Raw genomic sequence first — 26285 nt, 5'->3', positions numbered from 1 at the left:
TCTTTTAATTTCGTGTTACGTCACGCTTAGTTGAGAAGGAATTACTTCTTGAGTGACTTTCAATTTCGTCAAAACATTCTTGTTGATTGGTTGTCGATTAGTGTGAGATCAAGTGGTACTAAGTAATTGTTATGTAAGAAGAAAATAATCAAAATGGTAAAGTTATTTATTTTATACTAAATAAAATATAATAGTCCACTTAACTGTATTTTTTTAACTAGCAGTCGGTAATATCATCTTCTTTTTTCACATTTATGTTAAACATTTTACCTTTATTATCTTAATTTTAAGCTGCTGTTAATATTAGGTATATCAAATAACAAGTTTTGAAAAGCAAACTTTTACTAAACAAATATGGTTTTTGGCACTTTCGGTTGGTAATAATTTAAAAAAAAAAATTTTTAATAAAAATCCTTTATAAAAGGTATTTTATGTAAACCAAATTTTAAAACACAATTTTTAACGGGTTTTTACCCACATATTTAGTGACTCAATACAGTATACCCACCTAGTAAGTATTAACCACATTTTGTATTAACCTTGGTCAAAATTTAAATTTCACGTTCTTTTTAATTAAGTGGTTATATACTTTTTAGGTGCACTGATGATGGATCATGGATTCCGAAAACGTTTTGATATGATATAGCCCGATTGGGTTTTTAAATTATATACCTTTTATAAAGGATTTTTAATAAAAATTTTTGTTATATTATGGTATACAGCCAAACTACAGGAACTTAGATTCCTTGTGGATGCTAATAATTTTGTTCAGGGGTCGCTGATTCAAGAATGCAAACAATACATAGATCCTCACCAAAAGCCTACTTCTTAATATGAAACTCAATCCTTCTATTTTTATCGGAGATCACATTTAAGATGAAGTCAGAAATTTCTCCAACTAAAGTTTTTTCTATAAACAACATGGCAAGTCTATCTTCCGTCATTGTATTTTATCGAATTTCTCAATCAATTTCAAAGTAGAAAAATGTCTTTCAGTTTCTGCACTTTTCATTGGCATCCTTATTAAAAATCAAAAATTTACTTATTTTACAAATTGAATGATATGCTGGAACAACGTTGTAAACGCCAAATCACATTTTGTCGACAAATTGAAAAAACACCTTTAATTGATTATTATGAAGAAACAGCCAGATCAGTATCGTTGATTCTGTAACTTTCTTGGTATTTTTATAAATAGCAACCTTAAATGGTCTCTTCATATCGATTTTTTAAGTAAGAAACTAGCCTCAGCCTGCTATGCAATAAGATCTGTTTCAAAGGAAATCAATTTAGCATCTTCCAAAGTAACATATTTTTCTTTGTTCGAGTCTCATCTTTGATATGGCCTTCCTTTTTGGGGTTCTAGTACAGCTCCCAATCTGATGTTATTTTTAAATTACAAAAGGGAGCAATACGGTATCTTTTTGGCCTCAGCAGAATAGAATAACACATTGTAGAAGCTACTTCAAAAATCACGGGATTTTAACTCTTTCCTCTTTATATATTCTAGAAACTGTTTGCTTAATTCGTAAACACCTACATGTTTTTTCAGCAAGACCTAATCATGACTCCTCCACCAGAAATTCAAGCTTTGATGTGTATTTACCGATCCGGTCCATTGAATTAATAAAGAAAAAAATTATACAACGATCTCCCTTTGCAACTTAAATCTCCAACTTTTTTCCTTAATTTCCGTAAATTGACAAAAGCCTATTTATCTGAAAGACCATATTATTCGGTGGAAGAGTTTCTTAACGAATAACTAAGAAATTACAGTACGTTTAGGTACAAGCAACAAAATTTTTATATATATTTGGGTATCACATGCAACAACTTAAACTTATTCGTAAGCTAGTTCGTAAGGTTTTATTATGCAATTTGCACTTTAGTTAAATTTTGCAATGGATTGTATATTTTATTATCTTTTATTTTGTGATACCGTGATATTGACGATAATTTTAGTAAATTTTAATTGTTATTGTTATTTTTTTTTTACTTTTTGTAAGCTTTACCATAAAATTATACAATTTTCAGTGACAATAAAGCATATTTCTATTCTATTCGATTCTATGCTCTTGTCTTAAATTCAATACTGATATATGGAATTTATTTTTTTAATGTTTACCTTGTTTGTCAAATTCAGAGAACTAAAATTTATCTTCATTAATTTACACACCCTCATTAATATTTTTGAAGACTTTTTTTAAGCATTTAGTACGTATCTACGCGTAGTACTTAACCAATCGAACGGTAAGTTTTATTTCGAAGCTGCGTTCTGAACGCCCATATTATCGTCTCAGCTCCAAGTCTCTAGAGCGAAGTGCTTCGACAAGATTTTAGTCACTGCGTGCCTTTTCCAGGGTAACCGCATACCTTTATCTGGCGTTATAAAATCAGCCCCGAATATAGTGCGGTCACTTAAAACAAATGTAATTATTGTAAAATTTTGTTCGGTTAGGTAAATGTATTTCAATGGAATACAATTTCAAGAGAAAAGTGAATGCAGTTTTAACGGAAAAGTGTAAATATTATTTATAAAAATCTAAAATACCATTAATTGTTTGTATCTAGAAAGGGCCACCTCACCATCCGCCACTGTTTTGTTGGTAAGAAAGAGAGTAACCAGCGTATATTTACTATAATACTCATGTATCTACTATAAGATATATTAGAGTGCTATAGAAACGAAATTTGTAAACAAATAAAAATCAGTATATTTAGCATTTACTAAAATTACAATTACCTTTTTAAATTTTACTCTGTATTTAGATGTGGTAGTATGTTGAGCTCACACGCACAAGTGTTTGGATAAGTTAATCTTAACACGCTATCACATCTAAACACAGGCTTAAATTTGAATAGGTTAAAATTCTTTGTAATGGAGCGAATTACGTTAAAATATAGTTTTTGGAAACGTGTTATATACTTAAAAATCCAACCGCACTTAATAAGAGAACTGATATTAGTAACAAGTCAATTTTAGTTCTTCTCTCTTTAATTTTACTTAATTGATTTAACTTACAGATTCCGTAAAGTTACTTAATGATAATTTTGAAATCCATACTATTTAGATTCTCTAAAATACCTAAATAAATAAATGAGTATATAATAAATAAATATTTAAATAATAAATATCTGCATATATAAATTTTACATACATTGTCCTTTATTTGATTGGTGCAGTCAACCTCTGATTATTTACTAAGGTTTATTCGCTTGAATTGTTTGTGTTAACTGTTGCACAAACTGTGGCTTCATCTGGTATTGTTAACATCTAATTTAATGATATAGGTGTATGAAGCCTTGCATACTTTGTGTTAATCCACATTTATAGTTGTAGCACCCTGTTATGTGTACTTTTTGAAATTGCCGCCTTGTTTGTTTTAGTCAAACCAAATGGTTTTTCTTTATCGTGTGGTGTTGGGATAAAGATGCGTTATACTTTACAAAGCAACGAGATGTTGATTTTTTTTTTCAAACCATTGAAGAGTTAACTTCGTGAATACGCTGGCAAAAATTTTTGTTTCCTTAATTTGAAACAAATTGGCCATGTTATTCTACCTAACGTTAAATATAAACCTTTTATTTAACGATTATTAAATCACTAGTGATTTTGACCGTCGCCATGCAACGGGGATCCAACAAACTGCCATTTACAGTCACCCCACTCAATTGTGTCTGACTCTCTCCAATTTTTTCTTACTCGCTGTCATTTTTCTAGTAAACGGGAGTAAATTCCTCATATCCTTCTCCAATAATTTCTCGATTCGGAGTAAGCGTAAACCTATTCACAGGAGTAAATCCACTTAAACGAGCAACTTCGTTGTACTTTGTATGTACCATGCCTGAAATGCATATCATATGCAAGAATAAAACAAACATGTAAAATAAAAATCACTCATTTTAATTTCGGAATAATTATTTAATTAATTTTGCACACAATTACACATTCAAACACATTTAAAAACAGACAGAGTTATGTCTACACAAAAAGAACAGGAATCTTACAAAACATTCTTAAAAACTATATTTTTAGTGAAAATTCTATCGCTTCCTTGGATTAATTTTGCTTCCGATGGTGTATCCACAACTTTAATGCTTACGTTTGACTTTTTTCTCACTCTTGTAAATGCGACGTACAACTGTCCATGACCAAAAACGAGTTCAGGTAAAAAGATTCCAACGCGCTCCAATGTTTGATCTTGAGATTTATTGATTGACATGGCAAAAGCGACTTTAATCGGAAACTAACGTCTATGAAGCTTGAATAAATGTCCAGTTTCAGAGGGGCAAAAATCAATTCTGGGAATAAACGCATCTTCTCCATCTGTTGATCCAGACAAAACCTTTGCTTTGATAACATTGTTCGCCAAACCAGTTACAATAAGACATGTCCCATTCTTGGTGTTCAAATTTCTAAGAGAAGCATTACAACCTTAAGACGAAGGCGGTGCCGTGGCATTCACGGAATCTTCACAGAGGTAAACTTGGAATTCACCATTAAGTCTCTCTAAAACCTGCATTTAGGTTATTCACATGGATGTTCTTTGAAAATATTCATAAAAAACTTTTTTCCAAGTTTTCTTTATTTCTAAGTGTTCCATTCCCAAGTTGAAGCAACAATTGCTGTAGTCGACATCCTCAGAACGCATGTTACTCATTAAGGGAAGACGTGTAAAGTGATTCCAATGTTAAAAATTCTTCAGTGTGATTTCAACAATGGCGGTTTAAGTTGCGTAATGAAGAACCGGAAGGCACTGTCGAAATTCACCACCCAAAACAAAAACTTTACCACCAAACGGCACTTTATTCTTGGCTTGAATGACATCCAACATGAGCTCACGCAAAAGTCTGTCAATCATGTGGAGAGCGTGCTTAGAAGCCAGTGTACATCCATCTGTTATTAGCAATTTTGCATTTCGCAGTAAATCTGCTATATCGGATGTCATTTTGATGCTAGAAGCAGACGTTTCGTGAATTGGAACTGGTACACCATACAAAGAATGCATTGTCCTTTCTCCTTTCAACAGGTTGGCAGCAATTCCAGTGGTAGCCGCTGGCAAAATAATTAAACCTTCTCCACGTAGTTGATGCATCAAGGTTTTGTAGAAATAAGTTTTGGTACTTCCTCCAGGATCGTCAATGAAACAACATTTTCGAACAGTGGTGTCGTCGTTTCTTATATCTCTCATAATTTCGTCAAACGCTGCTAACTGCTCAGGGTTTAACGTTATCATCATCCCTTCTGCTCGCACTAATGCTAAAAGCTCATCATACTGTTGCTCCTCTCACAGTAGTCTAATTGCCGGTACCGGAAGTTGAACATCTCTGTAGCTTTTACCATTTAGGACCAATACGTCGATGATTTTCTTCATGGCATAGCCTTCATGGTTTATGCAGTCCTTTTGTACCTTCTTGCATAAAAACCAAGTAAATATAAACTAACATAATGCTTTAAATTATTTTGCAAAATAAATTTTACCTTTAGATTAGAGCAACCAAGATTTTTGTCAATTTTGCGAAAAAAATAATAATAAATATTCGTATTATTAATTATCTAGGAGGAATTGAGATTTTCTTTCCTAGATGGAGCTAGGTTTTAAATCTAAAATAACGTAAAGCTTTAAAATATTTTATAATAAATTCTACCTTAAAAATATTATTAAAATTAATTATTAATTATATTAATATATAATTAATACAGTATTATTAATTAAACGTATCGTTTCAAGATCAAAATATGATTGAAATATGGTAGTTCATATTTCTTTCCTAGATGGCGCCGTTAGTTTACTGGACCTACATCGTGACCTTACATCGTAGCCTTTTATATAGATAGATACTGTCTGATTTGGGATTCTGTTTGTCCTTTATGTTAGAAAGTTTACTGTTCGTTTACACATTTTTTTATATAATTTTGTTATTTACAAATTTTATAAAAACTGACTGTTCTGTTCAAATATATGGCCTAGGAGAAAAATTCGTTAAACTTTCTCATAGGCCATATATTTGGCAATTCAATTCAACAAAGCGGCAGCAGCTTTTGCTAAACGATTTAATTTTTTACACATTTCGCATAGCCCAGATGACAGAAAACGATATTGTTAAATCGTTTTGGTTTATGGCCACCAAAGTATATGACACCCCTGTACGCTAACCACTGCAGTGGTAAAGATGTAGGAGACATTCCCTGGAATTTCCACATTTGAATTTTTATCAGCTCAAGTGTCTAATGAAGCAGGGATGCTGAAATGAATCATAACACCTTATTGACACCCATTCGAGCACGGGAAGTTTAAGTAATTTGTCCTCCTAGACTATATATTTGGCCATTCAATTCAACACAGCGATAGAAGCTTTTGCTGAAACATTAAATCTTTTACACATTTCTTATAACACAGAGGACAGAAAACGATATTATTAAATCGTTTTCGTTCATGGCCACCAAAGTAAATGGCACCCGTGTGCGCTAACCACTGCAGTGGTGAAGATATAGGAGACATTCGTTGGACTTTCCGATTTTGAATTTGTATCAGTTCGAGTATCTGATGAAGTAGGGATGCTAAAATGACTCATACTCTATTGATACCGATTCGAGCACAGGAATTTTAACGAATTTGTCTTGCTAGGCCTTATATTTGGCCATTGAATTCAACAAAGCGACAGCAGCTTTTGCTAAAAGATATAATCTTATAATGTTTATATATGTTTACATATGTTTATAATAAACGGCTTAGCTAATTAGCCAGTAAATTATAAAGTTCAACTTTATAAATGTCTTCTAAAAAATGATCAGAAAGCCATTACACTGTTTTTTTACAATCGATTTCAAAAATTCCTAATCCATTTGAAAACATCTATTATCTTATCTACATAACCCAAGCACATACAAAAATTACGATTATTAATTTTCCTAGAAACCGCACAGAGAAAGTTTTATTAGCCCACACTGCAACATGATCATTTTCTTCGAATGAACAATCCCAACTTACACTGTAAAACTACCTTTCTAAATACACAGTCAACATTTGTGTTTTTTCTTTCAATTTTTAGATTCTAAAATGTGAATGTTAAGTTGAGAAGCAGTGAATTTTGCTGAGAAAAAGAAAATTATATAGATTAAAAAGAAACAGTTGTGAGTGAAAATGGTTGTTTTACGTGTCCTGGGTAAGATTAAAGATAGTTCAATTGGTGATGCACTGTAACCTATTTGTTTTCGTAATTTGACGTAGTTCGAGAATTTTGTGATCCTGATTTTGGTCTGGAGACAAACGATTGCGGTTGTCATTCGGATATATTTGGAACAAATTTTGGAAGATGCATAGTTGCATACTGGTTGCATGCCAGAATGCAACTGCAAATTACAAGTCTCATCCACCTTCCTGGAATGAAAGATTTGTAAGCCCGAGCCTACAAGTTTGGCACGCTCAACATCCTTTAACGCTATCAATATTGGTACCTTTTTGCAGAATTATAAAGAAGGCCTATCTCGTGTCAATTTTATACCACAAATAATTTGGAATTGTGGCCGGTAAGACCGGTATTACAACTGTTCATGTACCACCAAAAATCATCGGACCCAAAGGAATAAAACAATTGGGTCAAATGACTAGTGCAGAACAAGGATAAAACGTTACTCTAATAGCCTCAGTAAATGCAATTGGCAATCACATCTCACCGATAACGATATTTCCAAAGGTGAATTTATGCTAAAAGGTTGTCCGGTTAAAACCAATAGGAGGTGCTAATCTGTCGGGGTGGTCAAATGAAAGATTGCTTTTGCAACATTTACCACATTTTAAAAATCATGTGAAATAAACAATTGAAGATCCAGTCATATTACTCTGAGATAATCACAATAGCCATGTAAATGTTAATGTCATTAATTTTTGTAAGGAAAATGACATTATTGCGATAACGTTTTATCCTCCCACTTATAAACAGAGTTTGTAAACAGATGGGACATGTAAGTGTTTCTTTGTTATTTTGGTATTTACCTCTGTAACTATCTATGTATATAGTAATTTGTGCCATTTATTTTTGTAACTGTTTTTGGTTAGACAACAATAAATGTTTGATTTATTTCTCTAAACCGTTTTTTTTTTGTTTGTTAAAAAAAAAGTTTATAACCCCTTTTTTGAGTTTCATTTAAAAAGATGTATTTTGCATTTCTAATAATTATTTCAATAGTTACAACTAGTTGTTGTAATCGTTATAATTTTTCACCCCGAAGCGGCCTTATTTTAAATAGCTTTCCTGTTGTTTTTATTTTGTCCATTTGTTCCAGGAGATTTATGTAAGTACCCATTGTGTTTCATTTTTGTAGTTGCCACAATCCGACCCCTTGCCATTCAACTTATCCAGCTCAACCTCAGCTCTCCAAATAAACCCTGAGTGCCGTTCGCATAATTATCGTTTATTTTGCTTGCACTACCTTAACCCCCAGTAACTTCTGTCCCAATTTTCAACGCCTTATAGCAATACCCTGTGTGGTAGGCAAAATATTTCGTTACAATATTACAAGTAGTTTTCGGATTACTTACTGTGGAAAATATTAACACTTTTCGATGATTTGTAATATAGACATTATACTTGTAATTAATGATCGGCGAGACAAACTTAATGGGAACGATACCATATTAGAGAGTGCCTAAGTTACTTTCTGAATATATTTACTAGACTTCTTTTAAAATCATATAATTATTTTTTAATTATTAGCAACATGTTATTATGTTTAATATTATTCTATTAAAACGTTCATACACGCAAACAAAACGAACACGTAAAATTAAAGCTTAATACGTAGTAATTTAAATAGAAATTCTGAACTTGACGACACTTTCACTAACACGTTACTTATTAAGTAGTTGTGTCGCATTTACCACAATAATTATTTACATGATGGTCAGAAAAATGTAGGAAAGATGATACGAAAGAAATAAGTAAATGAAATTATACAAAGTCACATGGATACAGAAGGCAATATGCGCACATTGCCTACGACAGCATATATTACATATTGAACTTCTACGAAATGATAAAAATAACGACATATTATTATAATAAAAGTTCAAGCTGCAATGTAGATGTACGGCTAACAAACTTTGTCAAGATTGTTAAATAATTTTTTTTTAATTACAAATTAATGCAGGCAATAACTCAATTTGACAATCCATAAAAATATGGATATTAAAATTGAATAAATAACAATAAAATAATAATAAAATAAAAACAACAACATATAAAAAATACTGCTCGTGACTAAATTTTGCAGCGAATACAAAGCCCCTGAAACACTTAAAACAGCAATCAATAACCAAGAAGATATACCAGAAGTCCTTCCGGGAAAAGTAGAATCCATAATTGCAAAAATGAACAGCGGTAAAGCAGTTGAAATAGATGGTATAACAAAGGAAATGCTTAAATACGCTGGCAAAAAACCTGGAGAATCTTAGCAGGCATATTTGCGAACTGCCTAAGATCAAGATGTATACCAAACCACTTGAATACAGCAAACATAATTCACATTCATAAAAAAGGCAGCAAAAACTACAGAGCTATAAGTCTACTACCAATCATATACAAGACATTTACAAAGATCATCAACAATAGATTAACAAGTGCATTAGATATAGCACAGCTAAGAGAGCAAGCTGACTTCAAAATCGCCTAAAGTAGATAGTAAACTAATGAGTAGAGCTCAAGAATATGAAATACCGATACCGCTCGCATTAACCTTCGTAGATTTCGAGAAGGCTTTCGATTGTATATATTCCAAGACAGTAATAGAAGCTTTGACCAACCAAGGCATTGACAAACCGTACATATAGACTTTAGCAAATATGTACATACCAGCAAAAGCTAAGGTAAAAATTTATGAAAACACTCCAGAATTGCCCACTACTAGAATCGTCCGACAAGGAGATGCAATATCACCAAAACTCTTCATTGACGGAAAATACCTCAGCGATTTAAGATTTGTAGACGGCCTACTTCTAATTTCTAATAATCCTGCCGAACTACAAGAACTTATAAGCGACCTAGACACAGCTAGCAATGAAGTTTGCCTAAAAATGAACTTGACAAAAACAAAAACCATGTACAACGAGCTAGTGGATGTCCAATATGTAATAATAAAAAAAAACTGCACAAAAACGGTAGACGAGTATGTATACCTGGGACAATTAATACATAAATCTGACTTATTTTGCACTTTTGATAAAAATTATTAAAAGCAATTATATTCAAATCCAGAATGCCACTCCACCCGAAGATAACTCTACCCCATTCGATCAGTGTATACGACCAATCATGACATACAGCTGAGAAATTTGGACACTAAAGAAAGAGATAATATCGAAACTCAAAGTCACTCAAAGGTCAATGGAGCGATACATGCTAGGTATAACAAAAAGAGATCGAAAAAGAATAGAATGGATCAGACAGAAAACCAAGGTCGCTGATGTAATTCACAGAATTAAATCTTTAAAATGGCAGTGGGCGTGACATTGAGCTAGAAGAACTGACAACAGATGGTCCACTAGAATTACTATGTGGTATCCAAGAGGCGTCAAGAGATTAAGAAGATGTCCAAATTTAAGATGGGACGATAACATATGGGAACAAGCCGGTGCAACACGGCACAGAAACACGAATATTAGACAATCGTTGGCAGAAATGAAGAACGACTATGTAAGTGAAGAACGACTATGTAAGGAAGGCTACACCAAAATCGGTAAAATAAGCCGAGAATGCTGATGATGATGATTGAATCCCTTATAGCCTTTATTAGGGTTTTTGACCATTCGGAGAAACTGATAACTTACTTTAGCGATACTACCAAACCGGTTGCAAATTAATGGTACCCTAATAAATATGTCATAATAGTACTCATGATTGAAAATAGTTTGTGTATGGACAGCGAAAATGTCGACGTCTTTAAAGCAACCTTCCCCCTTAAATATCGCAGATGCACACCAAAAACGCTGATTCAGAGCCATTCCTAGTGTGGCTGGTGATACCGGAGGTACCTTCTGCTCATTGCTTGGTTGATTAGTCTAAATTCTCCCTCATTACGCTCCTTTTCTACACTGCCACTATCAAAGCCCCCACTTTATAGCAGCATACTAGCCAAAAAGTGCCGACTCGCAACTGACGTTGCTCACCTTTCTCAAAAGCTCCCGCAAAAAAAGGGAGCAGCGCCTCCTTAAACAAGCAAGCTTAAGCAAGATCCTAATGTTGAGATTCAGATAATTTATAATGCTTATTTTATTGCTGAAAAAGTCAAGCCAGTAAATACTTACCACTTTAATTTAAAGACAATAGAATTTGTAATTTTTTTGCACTAATAATTGTATATTTCTCTAAATGAATATAAAATACATTATCAGTTAAATCCGTATTTTTGCTTATCTTCGACAGTGCTTCAAATATTGGGAGAATTTGTATATAGGGATAGAATTGTGTATTTGACTGATTAAAGAATCTATTGAAACTGGCTGAATGACTTTAAGTAGATGATAGAATAAATATCTTTAACACAGATATCTAGATAATATAAAAGGTTAATAAAATAGATTAAACTATTTTTTTTAAATTGTTTTCTAAACTTCTTCTTATTGCGCCGTCTCCTTTCGAAGGTTGGCGATACAAATGGCAATTGTAGCTTCGGAAACTGTTGCACGAAAGATTTCTGTCGATGAGCTGTCAAACCCTCTCCTCAGGTCTTTTAGCCACGAGTTCTGGCGTCTTCCAAGTGATTTTTTGCCCTGCACTTTACCTTCCTATATGATTTGGGGTAATTCATATCTTTCACCTCTCAACACATGACTCAAGTAATGTATTTTTCTCTATTTAATTATTTGATGATGCTGAGTAATTTTTTTTTGTTTACTCATGCGCCGAAGTACCTCACCATTAGTAATTTTTTATATCCATGGAATTCTCAGCCTCCGTCTGTATATATACATTTCAAAGGCATCTATTCTTTTTTCTGTTTCAGAGTCCATTGTCCATTGTCCAACTTGCACAGCTATACAGCAAAACAAAGAAAACGTAACATCTGATCATTCGAATTCTGAGCTCTAGACTAAAGTCTGATCTTGTAAACATTTTTTTTTTATATTCATGAGTGTTTTCCTCGCTTCTTTGATTCTTGACAAAAATTCTTTTTTTGGATTACATTGGCTATTGATATTTGCTTCCAAATATTTTATGGAAGTTACCTGTTCTATTATTTGTCCCTTGGCGTACAAATGTACGTGTGTTGGTATCTTTGCAAATACTAGAATTTTAGTTTTGAAAACATTTAAATGTAAATCGAACATTTCGCTGTGACAAACTACCTACTCGCATTTATTATATTTTGTAGTTCGTGTGCGTTGCTTGCTATTAGGACGGTATCATCAGCGTACCTGATGTTGTCTATGCTGGTTCCGTTAATCTTGATTCCACCTTTAACCTCGTCTGAATGCTTTTCTGAATATAGATTCCGAATACAGATTAAATAATAGTAGTGATAAGATGCAACCTTGTCGCACTTCTCGTCGGATTCGTATATCTTAGGATGCTGTGTGCTCTATTTTAATTGTTGCCGTTTGGTGCCAATATAGTTCTGAGATAATTCGCAAGTCTTGTTCATCGATTCCAGTTGTTCTCAGAATTTCGATCATCTTTTGATGGTTAACGCAGTCAAATGCTTTTCGATAATCAATAAAACATGCATATACATCTACATTCATGTCTCTGCATCGTTGCGTTAACACATTTAAAGTAAAAAGAGCCTCTCGTGTTCCCAATCCATTTCGAAATCCGAATTGAGTGTCACTTTTCTGAAACTCACACTATTCTTGTAAATTCGTGTATGAATGATTCTGAGAAAAGTTTTAAGTTTTTCAAACACTCATCCTGTAACCCAATTTTAAATTCAGCATGCTTGAAATTCTCAATGTGTCGGTTACCGATAGTGGACGTTTACTAAATTATTATTTTATATATTATTACAAAATATTTTTTCAAAAGTGTAGATATCTACTTAATACAATTTTCCCTTGTTAAACATGCTACGCAGACATTTTTAAATTTATTCCGAGTTGGTGAAGGTATCTACGAATATTTTCATCACATCTGTGACGAACAAGGAAGTTCTTGCGCATAAAAGAATTTACAAGTCGGTTCTTATCTAATACGTGTATCAAATAATTAATTATTCATGTTATATTTGTATCTAGGTTATAAAAAATATTTCATTTTATTACGGCGTTTGAATCTTTTATTAATCTAAGCTTCAAAGTTACACTATATTTGAAGAACTATATCTCTGTTACTGAGTCCAGTGTACCGATTTTAACTCTAAATATCTTATTCTTTTTTTTGCTATAATGCTAACTTTTTGATGAAATAATTTACAAAAGGGCAAAAGATAAGATTTATTTTATAGGTCAAGAAAAATGAAAAAAAAAACTTACAAAATTTTATAATTTTCAATTATTTGTCAAATGTATGTCAAACCATATGAGAAAAAAGATCGTAGTAAGTGGATTAGAGTTTTTAAATACCTTTCAAACGAGTATTGGTAAATTACAATCCATTTAGTAGATTCGAAGATCATCATCATCATCACCAAGCCCTTTGCGTCCACTGCTGGACATAGGCTCCCTTATTTTTGTCTGTTGTGCTCTATCTTGAGCACTTTTCATCCAACTTCTTGACATTTACATGAGATCTTCAGTCCAACGAGTAGGGGGTCTTCCTCTACTTCTTTTGTCTGACCTCGGCCTCGACTCAAGCAATCTGTTCGTTCACCTTTCATCACTGATTCGGGCGACGTGTCCGGCCCAGTTCCATTTCAGTGTGGCAATTCGGGAGATTACATCGGTAACTCCTGTTCTTCGTCGTAAGTCTTCATTTCTAACTCGGTCACGAAGCGATTTACTCAGCATTGACCTTTCCATTTTCGTCTGAGCTATTTGCAGCATTTTAGAAGTTGTAGCTTCTTAGGAGGGAAATAAAATACATCCCGTGGACAAACAGGTAATTTACCGAATGATTACCTGTATAAGCGATCCCACCATTTACTGGTCAATGGCTTCGGGCGGATAAGCTAGTATATGAAAGGGCACTCTTTTGTCCTGAGATCGAGAAATCGGTCTCGAAGGCGGATGAACCAAGGATGGTCAACTACGCTTCTCCTACCCTCTACTTTTCCTTGAATTATGAGTCTCAAGATGTTGTATCTTTCGCTTCTTATCACATGTCCGAGATATTGCAATTTCCTTTCTTTTATTGTATTTTCCATTTCCCTCTCTCTGTCTATTCTCCTTAAGACTTCTGAATTCGTGACTCTATCTACCCATGGAATCCTTAACAATCTTCTAAATGTCCACATTTCAAACGCGTTAAGTCGATTTATTGTATTCCGGTTTAATGTCCATGATTCAGCTCCATAGTAGAGTACACTGTGTACATAGCATTTAATTAGCCTTATTCTGAGGGCTAATGTCAGATCTTTGCTGCATAAAATCGTTTTCATTTGACGAAGTTGGCACGTGCTTTTTCACATTTGATGTTGATGACATTTGATCGTTGGCTGTAGTATAATTTGGATATCAATGTTACATCCCTCACATCCAGATTCTTGTTTTTGAGTACTTAAATAAGTCGGTCATGTTTTACCTTATCGAATGCCTTGTTGTAGTCTATAAAGCATACATAAAGATCTCGATTAACATCCAAACTGCTTTGGGTCAGCACGTTAAAAGAAAATAGTGCCTCTCTTGTGCCCCCTCTATTCCGAAATCCAAACTGGGAATCACTAATATCCATCTCCAGCTTAGCGTGTATTCTACTATGGATGATTTTTAGCGGGGTTTTTAAGGTATGTGACATTAGACTGATCGTTCGATAATTACTACATTCTTTGGCATTTACTTTGTTTGATAGACAAATAAATGTTGATGTCAGCATTTCACGTGGAATGATTCCTGTGGAATAGATTGTGTTCAGTAGTTGGACTAAGAGATCTATGTTTTTTTCATTGACCAGTTTTAGCAATTCACTTGGTATTTCATCTGGACCAGCAGCTTTATTATTTTTCATGGACTTTACTGCATGCATAACTTCTGACTTTGTCATTTCGGGTCCCTCGTCTTTATTTATTCGCCTGGAGATTTGTTATTCTTAGCTTTTCTTAGGGTTAGTTTTATTTCGTTAGTGTGATTTCCGGTAGTAGTTCTGATTCTTGGTTGACAATGCCCTTTTTCCTTGTTAATATTTCTGCTACTTGATCTTCTCTGCTATTTGCTTTGTGTTAGCTTGTGTACAGCAATTTGTAGAAGTCTTTAACTATTTAAAGGGTTTCCTCTCTGTTGGTTGTAAGATGACCATTTCTATCTCTAATCTTTATTATCTGCCTTTCCCCGTTCTCATTCTTTTTCTCAATACTTTCATACTTCTATTGTTCTCAATGGTAGGTATGTTCGATTTGTTCTTGGTTGTATTTTCGAGTTTCTTGTCTAACAGCTTTGAATATTCCTTTTTTTAATTTTTGTGGTTCGTCGGCTTTAGATTCGAAGCTACAGACTTTTAAATATAGCTAGTTTTTTGAAAATCGCATTTTTTATCATTTGTAAACTTATAGTACTTTTTTCTGACCATCTCAAATTGCACAAAAGTTTACGTGAAGGTAAGCTATATGTATACAACAACTAGTACTTATTATGTATTTCTTGGCCCGTACCTTTAACTATTTTTTTTTTTGACCTAAAAATTGAGCTCTTTCAGCTCAGTGGGCTGATTTTAACTAACAAGGTTTAATTTTTTTTTATATCTATAATGTGAACTTTTCGCTAAAATAATTTACAAAACCGAAAAAGATACTACCTTCACCTAAATCTTTATGCAATTTGAGATTTTCAGGAATAAGTACTATCAGTTTATGATAAAAAATGCGATTTTCAAAAAAAAACTGGCTATTTTTAAAAGACTGTATCTTCGAATCTACTAAATGGATTATAATTTACCAATGCTTGTTTGAAAGATATTTAAAAATCCTTTAATATACCTGTCATTACAATGTTTGGCCTCATATGGTTAAATTTTGACAATTAATTCAATATCATAAAATTTGGTAAGTTTTCGTTTCGTTTTTCTTGAACTATAAAATAAAACTTTTTGTTATATCAAGCGGTTTTGTAAATTATTTCATCAAAAAGTTGACATTATACAAAAAAAAATGAGATATTGTCAGTTAAAATCGGTCCACTGGGCTCAGAGCATCGAGTTAGAATCTATGGAGAGGGCATCACGTGATTAAAAACGACCTCACTTCGGCCATATTGTTTTGCCACTTTTGACAGATCGTATATGTTTATTTACGTTGGTTGTTTTTCGAATATTTTTAGTTTTATAATACTTTTATAGAAACTGTAATAATATATTGTGATAGTGCATAATAATGGTTTCTTGTTCTCAACGTAGTTGCAGTGGCAGAAGCAATGTTAATAAAAAATCTTCAGGAATAACATTCTACAGGTTAGAATACAAATATGTAAACAAAGTAATGGCCCGTACTTCAGAGAATAAATTAATAGTATTTGACTGTATTAATTTATCTTTATGTATAATATATCGTGTTTTTAGTGTTTACCGCGGGATAAATAAATCATAGTTTATTAAAAATGTACTGCACTTTTTTAGATTATGATTAAATCTTCTAAATAACTAGTCATATTTTTATAGTAGTTTTAATATTATTGAGTCCGGCCATAATCCCACCGCCATATTGATATCACAGTTAGCCACGCCTACCTACGCCGTTTTTAGTACATACGTTAATATGCTCATAGCTTCTCCATAGATTCTAACTCGATGGCTCAGAGATATAGTTCTTTAAATATAGGGTAAGCAGGCTACTTTGGAACCTTAAGGGGCTTATCTCAGGCCCAGGCGCACCTAAAGGCGTTAAAAAATAGCTTTATACTTATTTTTAACGTAGAATTATATACTAAAATTTGGTAAAAATCCGCAGACTTCTCTCTACAAAAGGTGTCGAAAAGTATAAATATTATTGCTCATATATATATATATATATATATATATATATATATATATATATATATATATATATATATATATAATAAGATGATATTTTATCAATTAAAACTTGTTTGTCATTTAACAATTTAAATCAGCGAAGAGTGCCAACAACAAATGATGAAAATAAAAACTAAAAAGAACTAATCAAATAAAAATGATTCTAAAAAGCAGCTACTCAAAGAGATAATTTTTTTAGTTAATTTTATAGATAATTATGCCGATTAGAGCTAGGTTATCTCTTCACCACATGTGTAATTAAAAAACTTTTTTTCAGCAAAAAATGCATGCACGTTTAATATTAGTTGCTGTCTGTACACTAATACCATCAGTTTTACCAATCAGAAATATTTTCACAAACTACCACCAAGAACTAGTATACCCATCTAAAGATCTGTTTGAAAGTTCTCTATCTTTAGATTTTCCACTCAGTTTAACCTTAAAGAAACCGAGTATAGAGATACCAAAGTTCGCTTTTTTTGAGTCGCCAAAAATTAATGGTAAGTTGGTAAAATTTATATATGTATTTAAATGTAGATATATATGTATAATGTATAAATATAAATGTATAAATTGTAGATTATTTGTGCATGCTATCAATTCGTTTATACAAGATGTGGATAAAAGTAGCGGGACGGTCGAATATTTCGCAAATTAAACATCTGATCGGAAAACTAAAAAATACGTGTTTTTCAAAAATCTATGGAATGACACTAAATACGACCACCAGCCACGCCCCCTAGTGCGAGGAGGGTGAGAACTTTGAAATCATAAACGGCTTCATTGTTTTATTGCAGATTTGGATTCCTCATAAAAAAAAATAAGTAACTTTATAAAAAACATTTTTGCGAATTGTTGATAGTTGCCGTTATGATCGAAGAATCTAGGAAAATTATGGGAACGGTCCAATATCTCGAGAGATACACCAAATGAAAAACCAAAAAAATACTTTTTTTGGTTTTTTAATACTTTTCAAAAATCTATCAAATGGCACTTAATACGACCCAGCATCTACACACCATGAGAGTGGGACGGGGGGCAACTTTAAAATCTTAGTTACTTTAAAATGATAAACCACATTTTTATTGCAGATAAGTATTCTACGTAAAAAGGTTTTAGCTGAATTTTTTCTTTCGATTCGCGATAGATGGCACTATAATCACAAAAAACCATATACAGATTAGAATCCTGCAAACTAATTTTTATGGTACTGAATAGTGTTTTAAGAATGTTTGCAAAGTCGTGTTTGGTGTCATTCGACATATTTTTGAAAAATATTAAACACGTCACCACCTAATTGCAAGAAAATTTGGATTCAGATTCTACTTACCGTCCACTTTACTTTTGAACTTGTGCCGTTGGTTTGTTTTGGACTTTTTATATTTTAATTGTAAAAACTACCCCAATTAAAAAAAATCATACTGATAATTGTAAATTAAAGCGGTTAATTGATTCAACTCATCTTTTAATGAAATGAATGAATGTAAATTAACATTAAACGTTAAACAACATAATTTAAAATTTTAACCTTGCTTATACCTACCCTTCACTTCAAAATTGGACTTGTGCCGTTGGTCGTTTTTTTAATTTTGTAAGGGTGAAAACTACCCCTATTAAAACAAAATCATATAATTGTAAATTCAAACAATTTGGAATTATTTAATTATACAGTGCCATTAAATTTCGATTTCTTAACTGTTTTAAATTTTTACCACATAACTTCTACCGTTATAATAAAAACTACCCCTTGCGAAGAAATTCGAATAGTTGTTGAATTTTTTCCCATTGAAACTATAAATACAATAACTTTTTTAATCAAAATGTTATGAATTTATTTTATTTTGTTTTAAAAAATAACCCTTATTAGTTTTTAAGGATGGGTGAAAGTATGTCTGTGCCTTGATAGCACATTATGTGTATATTAAACTCTTAATGTTAACTTTTAAACTATGAAGTGCTTAGAAAAACCATTTCATATGTCGTTTTAATAGCAATAAGATTATTTAAATTATTCTTTTTATATCCTTAATTTTAAAAGGGTTAGAGTTGAAAGGGCTTAAACGAGTCACTAATTACAAGAGTATTCAAACTTTGAAAGGCCATATGTCAAAAATAAAAAAATCAAAAGGTTGAGAAAAGCAAACCCTATATTTTTTTACTCTTCGAGATTTTCGTGTCATTTATACTTTTTAAGTTATTTTGAAAAAATGCATTTTTTCAATTACTTTAAAACCAGATTTTTTCAAATACTGGCACTTTGCACCGGTCAAACTTACAGATCAAATAAACAATATATAAATATAGTAAACTGTAAAGCGGTAAGTAATAATTTCATTTGGGTTGCTAAGTAGGAGGTGATTTTAAGGATAAAAAAAAGAGATAAAATTTATTTTGAGCGTAACTTACTTAGTTTTGATGCTTTTTTTTAATCAAACGAAGATAAAGCTTTTTTATAAACACTTTTATAACCGATGGGATTTAGTGACGAATTCAATAAAAATGGCGGACGGCCCCAGTTTTTAGGTTTTTTTTTTTAATAAGATCATAGTCCACAAAATATACGGTGGTCCTTAAGTAATTGTACAAAAATAGATTCTACACTTTAAAATATTACGATTTAAGTCAACTTGCCTACATAAAACATTAAAAAAGATACAGGGTGTTAAAGTTAAAATTTAAAATTTTATTTTTCTCTATAGCTTTTATGTTTGTAGACATTTATGTATAAAAGCTTATAACTGGAAGTTTTTGATAATGAGAAATTATAATTTGATGCATACTTTGATGTAATCGATACAGGGCGCCGCATATGCCACATAAGTGGCATACATTTGCGCTTAACTTTTTTGCTCTTTAAGTGAGCACCTTATGTGTTAATAATTGTTAAATGTGTTAAATATTAACGGTACATTCTTTCAACCAAAAAAAGTATACCTTTTAATAACTTCCAAACTCAACAGCTATGAAGATAATCTTATTTTACAAATCAGTTGCATAACAAATCAGTTGACTTGACCTAAAGTTAGTAGTTTTCAAAATATTAAAAAAGATAGTATACGTTAATATTTTTTTAATTACATTAGTAGGTTAATTAATGTGTTATAGGATTTGACCTAAAATATTTTACGTTTTATATTAAATTAAAGTCATAATAAGATACATTTATATAATAATTACAAAATAATAAAAATAATAATAATAAAATAAAACGATAATAAAATACCATATTACAAATAAAATTAAGAAATAGTTACCTAAACTAAATAACATTAAACTTTTTGTCTGAGTAAGTGTTCGATATATCTATCATTTTCTTCAATACATTTATCAATACGTTCCATAAAAGATCGCCTCATGTTAAATAGCATCATTGGTTAAAAAACTGCTGCAGTATTTATTTTTTTCCCAAAGTTCGTTGCGAGTAATTATGAGATTCTTGTAGACACATTGTTTTATTGCGCCCTATAAGTACACCAAAATCGGGCGGATTAAATTCTGGGCTACGTGGTGGCCAAGAAAAATGATTACCACGACCAATCCAGCGTTTAGAAAAGTTGTTATTTAAGTATGTTCTCGCTGCCCTCGTATAATGTGATGGTGCAACATCTTACATGAACCACATATTTTGCCTTAAGTATAATGGCAATTATTCCAAGAAGTTAATAAAATCAACTGATTACCAATGATTCCACAGCATAAGTTTGTTTTAAATTTATGTTGGAAATGTCTTTCTCCCTTAACATGGGAATTTTCAGTGTCCCAGAAATAATTGTTGCTTAAATTAAAAACACCACGATGTGTAAATGTAGTCATGTCCTTAAATAATATTCGATCGACGAAGGAGTGGTCAAGATTTTGCCTGTTTAAAATATCATTTGCAAATCTGCATCTTAAAGCTAAATCTCCTATCAATAGATTTTGCACAGGTGTAAAATGAAAGTTTTGCTGATTCCTAATGTTGAAGATAACCGTCGTGTATTTGAGGTTCTTCATCTTCTTGTTCAGGCGTAATGATTTTCAGTCGGCCTAAGTTGTCAAGTTTAGGACGAAATGAACCACTTTTGTCTAAATTCCGAAATAGGTGTTTAAAATGTGGTGATTTAGTTTACAGCCTGTTTGGGTATCTTCTTAAATATTCCCTTTTCGCTGCACGTCCATTAAAATATTCCTGACAATAAATTGCTATCATAACTCTCATATCGATATTAAGAAAATTATTATGCCTCGGCATTGTATGCTTTACTTTAATAAACAAAAATAAACTAGATATTACAAAAATCACTAATTAATCGAAACAAGACCTATTTGTAGTTGTCAAAAGCATTCGTGACATAAGCCTACTAGGTATATCAAGATTCCCCGTAATGCAATAAATAAGATTGCGGTTGTCTAACATCAAAACTGGCTTCAAATAAAACATTTAGCAGCCGTAACAAAACATTTTGTGGTATACGAAAATGGTTGCGTTTCGATTAAATTTGAATTTCTTACCACTCCCTAACACGTGTTTCTGGGTCTACCAGAAACACATGTTAGGGAGTGCTAAGAAACTCAAATTTAATCGAAACGCAACCATTTTCGCATATTTATCGTTCTTACTCGACGCAATGAGTACAAGAAAGATGGTAATTTATATGGGTAAATTGTTGATGCATAGTGGAATATAAATATTCCCAGCATCGCTCTTAATGGCTTGATTAAGTGTGAGTATACAATTTACTTTAATTGCTATCGACACATTTAACTTCATCTTACATTTTGTGGTGTTGCATAACCATCTTTGAGCTGTTTTTATAAGAATAAACTAATAATTATGTTTATACATGGCTATTCAGTGCTTTAACGCGCAAATATCACAACTAAGAATTATTATGCCGCTGATTTGTAAAATGCGATTTTCTCGAAATATGTTAAGTTTCGATGTCATTAACAGATATATCTTTTTTTATATAATATATCTTTAATATTTATCGATACAAATAGCGATAACTTAAAGAGCAAAAAAGTTTATGCCACATATGTGGCATGTGTGGCGCCCCCTATCAGTGTGAATCAAATTATAATCCATCAGACTCAGAAGCACCTAGTTAGAGGAAAGGCACCGAATTCGAGACAGGCGCATAATTTGAGACTTTGAGAGACATTTGTATCGTACACAAATATACGATGTATCTGTGTATCACGAAGGGTGACATCTAGTGAAAATATTGAAAACTGTTCATTCTGTACAGTAGTGGTAGATCTGCTTTTAGTTGACGTTTAGAAGTGACATTTGTTGTTTTGTCGACGTTAATTTGATTTACACATTACACAAATCTTTTTCGGAATTTATAAAAACTTACAATACATTAAGGTAAGATGATTACATTTACTCCAATTATTTTTTTTGTTAGTTTAATATTAGTTAATACATTTCATGCAAATTAAACGGTAATTGTGTGGTATTCATAACCAACAAAATGCCACCAAAAAAATAAAAAATGGAACGCAAACAATATGATACGGGCTGTAAATACAGTAAGAAATAGAGAGATGGGCTATTTGAAGGCCTCAAAAATTTTTGGAGTACCAAAAGGTACCTTAGAATGATATGTGAAATCAGACAAGACTCCAGAAGAATTCGTCGGGATATCAATTGGCCGCCGACCTATTCTTCCTTTGGAATTAGAAAATGAGTTGGTTGAGTATGGTCTAACTATGGAGCAACGTTATTTTGGGCTAAGAGCGCGTGATATAAAATGACTGGGATTTTAACTTGCAATAAAAAACTCAATACCACATCCATTTAGCGGAGTCAAAAAATCAGCCGGAAAGAAATGGTTGAGGCTCTTTCTGAAAAGGCATCCGAAGCTTTCAATGCGTACTCCTCAGGGAAGGTTATGTGCTTGAGTAAAATCTTTTACTCCTGAAAATGTATCCAAGTTCTTTGACCTGTATGAACCAGAATATCTTAAGCTTACTAACCCTGCACAATGTGTATTCAATGTAGACGAAACGGGCCTTACAATTGATCAGCACAAACATAGCAAAGTAATTTCCATGAGAGGGAAGAAGCAGGTTTTGTCACTTACTTCAGCAGAAAGGGGCAAGCTGATTGCTGCTATTACATATATGAATGCTGCAGGAGTTTTCGTACCACCATTATTAATCTTCCCTAAAAAAAATATGAAAACAAAGTTGATGCTAGGAGCTCCCACTTATGTGTCAGGTTGGGTACAGGCCGATATTTTCACTAGGTGGCTTCAACACTTCATAAAATTCACTAAACCTTCAGCTGCAGACCCTGTTCTTCTTGTCCTTGATGGTCACTTACCTCATACGAGAAACGTTGCTCTAATAGATTTGGCCAAACAGAATCATGTGACGATTATTTGCCTCCCACCACATTCTACACATAAAATGCAACCGTTGGATGTTGCTTTTATGGCACCGCTGAAAACTTTCTACGCACAAGAAATAGAAAACTGGCTTAGAGAAAATCAGTTGAGTGTTGTGTCGCCTTATGCCGTTGCCAGTATTTTTTGTAAAGCGTATAACAAAGCTGAGACGATAGAAATAACTTGCAATGGTTTTCGAAAAACTGGACTGGTCCCTATTTGTCGTCATATTTTTAGGGACTTTGAATTTGGAATTCAAGAGCACTTAGAAACACAAAACGAAATGGACGAACCAATAATAGAACCAAACCATAAACAACCAAATCATCCAAGGCGAGAACATAGAACTCCTAGTCCACCACTACCTTATCAACAACTTGTTTCTCCGAAAGACATCTGTCCAATCCCTACATATAAGAGAGATACCACTGAAAAATCACATGCCTGATTAGGAAAGGCTTCAGTAATTACTCTAACACCCTACAAAGAAGAATTAGAGCAAATTTTGCAGAAGAAAAAAGCAAAAAAACTAGTACCCCAGCTCAACTTGGATTGTGTATTTGCTCCAGAAAGAAACAGTTCAACAAAAGGTGTTAGATAAAAAAAACAGCAACGCCCGAAGAAGAAATAGCAGATGAAAAGGCAAAACATCAAGAAGGAAGCGGAAAGTTGCTTCGAGTTCAAGCTCAGATAGCAGTGAAGACTTTCCATTGGCTGATTCATCGTCCAACGAAAGTGGAAAAAACGACGCGGAATGTTTATTTTGCATCGGCAAATTTTCTGACGATAGATATGGCGAACGATGACTGTGGAGAAATAAAGTCCAGCACATTTATTTGCCTTTTCTGTGAAATAAAGGGCTTTTTTGAATAGTATCTCAAATTAAGGTACCTGTCTCAAGTTACAGTTATTAGTTGCCAGATACCTGGCTATCCCAAGTTAGGGCACCTTTTATTTTAATACTAAATGTCGCAAAAAAAATTAAATATATTTTTTTGCAAAAATATATGTTTTATTTGCTTTATTTTTTTTTTTGTTGTATTCTAGAAACATTAAATTTAAGTTTTTGAAATAAATGTTTTAAAAACTTTTGAATCTTCTGTTTTATATTTGTTTTTAAAAAAAAAAGTGTCTCGAATTCGGTGCCTTTTCTCTATAAATTTTTATAAATAAATATTTACAAACATAAACGTTATAGCGAAAAATAAAATTATAAATTTTAACATTAACACCCTGTATCTTTTTTATTATCATTATTTTATTAAAGCCAGTTGGTTGGAATCGTAATATTTTAAAATATGGAATATACTGTTTCTTTTTGTACAATTACTTAAGAACCACCCTGTATCTAGCAAGGAGACTTCAAAAGCGCAATTATGTCATGTGTTTATAGTGTGAATTGAATTATTTTAGGGCCTCCTGTATTTCCACTGTTTACTCCAAATACGTTTGATCAAAGACCTGAGACTCTTGGACAAATCGAAGAATACAAAAAAGCTTTAGCAGAAGAAGCCGAAGAAAAATTAAAGGAACAACAAGAAAATGTAATCCCTTCGACATTTAGAAAATTTTCCGAGTTTGACAGTTCGGATTTGACTACAAAATCTACCCATTATGTAGATGTTAAATCTGACGCTTATACCTATAAGTATAGAATTTAATATTAATGAAATTCCTTTATTATTAATTTATTATGTTTACATTGTTGTTTTTTTATATTATCATTGAATAAATTTATGTTTTATTGACTAAGTGTGTACGTACGTTTAAAATTGTATTGGGTTATTTTATTATTTTTAAAAATAATTCACCTCCTTTGCTGATCTAGTGAACCAATTTTAGCGCCTTAACCAATATTACCTTACTTATGTCATATTTATCTTACGCAATACTAGTGGTCTGTAAGAGATCAAAATATACATAAAATAGTTAAACTAGTTCAAAGTCCATATTTAAACATTGTCTCATATTCTTTAACGATAATTTAAAATGGTATGTTTGCAATAGCTCTCATTTATTGTAGGAATAAAAGAAGATGGGTTATATCTTAAATGATTAGATTCTAATGTGATTTTGATGGTCTGGACTACGGTTTAAATTTTTGTATAAGATATAAAATTTTTTGTCTAACTAGTTTTGGTGTAATTATTATAATCCAAGTTGTAGATAATTTACTATAAAACAATAACATGGCAAATACTCAGACCTGATACAAATTAGATTAAGAACTTGAACACCAGACATTTTTTAAAAAAATGAGTTATATATGGATTCCATATGTAACCATTCATAGAAATCCGTTTTTCTGACCCTTATGTTCATAAACAGACATTTGAATGGCATTATTCACAGTTTAAATTTAGCCTTAGATGCAAAAGCAGACATTTGTGTACACTTGCTACGTACAAAGGCAGACATTTGCCTTTAAACCAATCCGGATGTGACTTCTTAGTCACGTGCTGTCTTGTTTGCCCTATTTGTTTTAAACTCGTATTTCATTCATACTTTGTACTTACATTAAGACCAAACGTGGTAAACATACGTTATGATGAATTAGTGCTCATGAAAATAAACAATAATTAAACATTGTAAACATGAATAACATTATTATTGAACCAAGTCTAGCTGGTAAAGGGCGAAAACCATTGGTAAATAAGAACCAGTAGAAACGAGAAATAGCAAAAAAACAAAGGTATATTCACATTGAAGTTTTTGTTTAACAACTGATCGGATTATATCATTTTATATATTTTTTAGGTATTATCGGCGATGCCTTCCTGAATTTCTCAGGTGCGCACACTAAAGTTCATCAATGTT

The 26285-nt window shown here is 32.3% G+C and overlaps 1 long non-coding RNA gene across 1 annotated transcript; it reads left to right on the top strand.

Annotated features, from left to right (window-relative positions):
* On the top strand, nucleotides 1-25216 carry LOC140440776 (uncharacterized). Its single transcript, XR_011950929.1, has 3 exons — nucleotides 1-156; nucleotides 17369-17591; nucleotides 24882-25216. It is a non-coding gene; the product is annotated as an uncharacterized lncRNA (long non-coding RNA).
* Nucleotides 25217-26285: the final 1069 nt, after the last annotated feature.

The sequence above is a fragment of the Diabrotica undecimpunctata genome, chromosome 5 (assembly GCF_040954645.1).
Source record: "Diabrotica undecimpunctata isolate CICGRU chromosome 5, icDiaUnde3, whole genome shotgun sequence".
NCBI classification, from domain to species: domain Eukaryota; kingdom Metazoa; phylum Arthropoda; class Insecta; order Coleoptera; family Chrysomelidae; genus Diabrotica; species Diabrotica undecimpunctata.
Note: the sequence above shows the minus strand (reverse complement) of the source record. Positions and strands in the feature narration are given on the sequence as shown.